Below are 3,064 nucleotides of genomic sequence, written 5' to 3'. Positions count from 1 at the left end.
TAAGAGGAAATGAGACTCAGAGAAGCGCAGTTGCCCAGTCACACAGGAAGTGAGGACAGAGGCAGGACTCAGACCCCTTGGAACTGAGAGGCTGGTCAAGTTTTGCGGTTTCAACCCTGAGAGTCTGGGGTGAGTGGGAATGTGGGGGTGAGTAGGAGCATGGATCTGGCCAGTCTGTCTAAGTCCTGATGGCTGGGGCTCAGATCCCCCGACTTCCATAGGTGGGAAGAGAAGCCCAGGACTGTTGTCCGTCGGGGGTCAGAGCCCTTCAGTGTATCCTGGATCTCCCGCCAGGTCCGCTTATCAGCTGGAGGAGGTGCTGAGGACACCGGGGGCCTTTTCTGGGTTCTGGACGAGGAGGTCCAGGTGGAGGGCTCCAGTGACAGCGTGGTGCTCGAGCGTCTCTGTGCAGCCTTCGAGAAGAAAGGGCCTGGGGCCGAAGGTAGGAGAATGAGGCGGGGAAGGGTGCTGAGTCCAGCCCGAGAGCTGGAATCCGTCCTTGACGAGGCCCGCACAGGATGGGATCTGAGTGCAGAAATGTCTGTGTGTGGGCTGGTGTGTGCTTTCATTCATTCATGTGTTCATTCATTCATGTACCCAACAAATGTGTTGAGCAGTTACCATATGCTGAGTGGTATGCTATATAGTGGTAAACCAGCCTCGTGTGGCCCCCACGAGGTTGAGGTCACTAAGGGAATGAGGGTTGGCAGAGAAGATGGCCAAGGATTCAGCCCTGGGACATTTCAGTGTCAAGGGACCAGGGACAAGGCAAATGACCACAAAAGAGACTGAGGAGGAGTGGCCAGGGAGGTAGGAGGTAATCTAGGAGAATGTGAACTGACCCAATTAAATGCTGCTGAGAGAGCACGTGAGGTGTGACTGAGGAATGGCCATTGATTTGGCCAGGTGGAGGTCATCGGTGACTGAGACAAGTGCAATTTCAGTGGTGTGTTCTGGGTGAACATCTGATGGGAGTGGTTTGTGAAAAACTGGAGAAGAGTTGGAGGAAGACGTATGATATCTCTCAGTGCTGCTGTCCGCTGGGCTCGGTGCGCAGGAGCCTCTACCCCACGGGGACCAGCTGAGTCCTCTGTCTGGGACATTCATGGAGCATTGCTGCGCTCATCAGGACAAGATTTTTAAAGCAAGAGCAGCATCTGATGGCTCTGGCAGCTTTCCTTGGACCAAGCCCAGTGCACTAATACCCAAATCACCCCTACTTTCCCACTAGGCATAGGAGAAGCAGGGCCTGGGACCTGTGGTGCCTTTAGGGCCTGTGAAATGTTTTCATTTCTGTTAAAAAGCAGAATAGAAAAAAAAAAAGAACTCTTAGGTCAAATATACTGTGTGAATATATACGTGTGTGTGTGTGTGTGTGTGTGTGTGTGTGTGTGTGTGTGGGTGTGCGCGCATGCGCGTAGATATATACACACATACATATATACATACATACATATGATGGGCTGAATTGTACCCCTTCCTCCAAAACTTATATGTTGATGTCCTACCCGCCATCACCTCGAAATGTGACTTTATATGGAGCTAGGTTACTATTAAGAGTTCACTAAGGTTTACTGAAGTCGTGGGAGTGGGTCCTGATTAATATGTCTGGTGTCCTTATAAGAAGAGATTAGGACACAGATGCACAGAGGAAAGACACAGGGAGAAGGTGGCTGCCTGCAGGCCAAGGAGAGAGGCCTCAGAGTGAAATCAAACCTGCTGACACCTTGATCTTGGAATTCCAGCCTCCAGGACCGTGAGAATATAAATTTATGTTGCTTAAGCCATCTAGTTATGGTACTTTGATTATATATACATATAGAAGGGGCCCATGAAAGCAAAAGTGCCGAGAGCCCAGGAGAGTCATATGAAGCTCTGGACTGCCCTGGCCCTGGAGGGGTCCTGGCACTTGACTTGACCCTGGTGATGATCACCTCTGTTCTCTAAAGTATTCCTCTTTGCCAGCCAGTGAACAAGGGTGGAAGGGCTCTGCTATTTGTAGAGCTTTTAGTCTAAGACAGGCATGATGGGTTTCATTACACCCCACCTGCAGGGGGCTAACTGAAGCCTCCGAGAGACGAGGTGCCTTACCATGGCCATGCACGTGCTGATAACAGAGCCAACGTGGTACCCAGGAGGCCTCACTCCAAAGGGAAGCCAGATCCATGGCTTCTCTTCAGGCTATGAAAGTAGCCCTTGTCTCTAGTGAATGTCTCTAGGGCCCAAGAATGGAGTTGTGATTTTTTGAAGGGGGAACAGCGGTGAGTGGTAGAGGAGAAAACTCACCCAGATGCAGAGGAAGCCAGGACCACAGCTGTTAAAAGCTCACCCAGGCTTCAGTTTCCAGAGACCTGGGTTGGATCCCCGCTCCACTTAATTGTAAAGTGTGTGACTTCCGGGAAATCACCTCCTAGGGGGTTGTAACAAGGACAGATGAGCCCATGTGTGCCAAGAAGCGTTTATATACACTCTCCTTCAGTCCTCTGCTCAGAGGGCTCCTCCTCAGAGCCCTTCCTGACCCCTGTCTGAAGCTGCTCCCTTTGCAGCCAGGCTGTCCCATCATATCTCCCTGGTTATTTCCTTCAGGGCCCCGTTCCAGTTTCTGGAATGTTTGGTTATCTATTTACTTGCTTCTCATTGTCCCCCGACTACCCTGTGAGCCCCCGAAGGTGCAGCATGCACATCCGTCTCTTCTCTGCTGTCCCCCCAGTACCTGGACCATAGCAAAGCCTTTGCGGAATCTGCCATTTCTCCTTCCCCATCCTTGTTCACTCTGTTCCAACCACGCGGCTCTCTCAGCCGCTCCTTAAACACACCAAGCACATCCTCACCTCAGGGTCCCGCAATTGGCAGTTCCTTTTGCCTGGAACGCTCTTCTGACACACTTCAGCATGACTCTCTCCCTTACCTCCTGCGTGTCTCAGGGGCCTGCCCGACCACCTTGTGTAAAATAATAACCCCTCCTCATTCATACCCCTGTCTCCCTTCCCCTGCTTTCCTCTGCTCCATGACAGCCATCACCATGGGACCTCAGGCATTTGTCCTCATGGGAATGCCAGCTCTG

The 3,064-nt window shown here is 51.7% G+C and overlaps 1 protein-coding gene across 1 annotated transcript in view; it reads left to right on the top strand.

Moving 5' to 3' along the window:
• Positions 1 to 3,064, top strand: part of MYO18B (myosin XVIIIB) — a 270,882-nt gene that overhangs the window by 83,796 nt on the left and 184,022 nt on the right. The window lies entirely within an intron of this gene.

The sequence above is a fragment of the Pteropus vampyrus genome, unplaced genomic scaffold (genome assembly GCF_000151845.1).
Source record: "Pteropus vampyrus isolate Shadow unplaced genomic scaffold, Pvam_2.0 Scaffold251, whole genome shotgun sequence".
In the NCBI taxonomy this organism is placed as follows: domain Eukaryota; kingdom Metazoa; phylum Chordata; class Mammalia; order Chiroptera; family Pteropodidae; genus Pteropus; species Pteropus vampyrus.
Note: the sequence above shows the minus strand (reverse complement) of the source record. Positions and strands in the feature narration are given on the sequence as shown.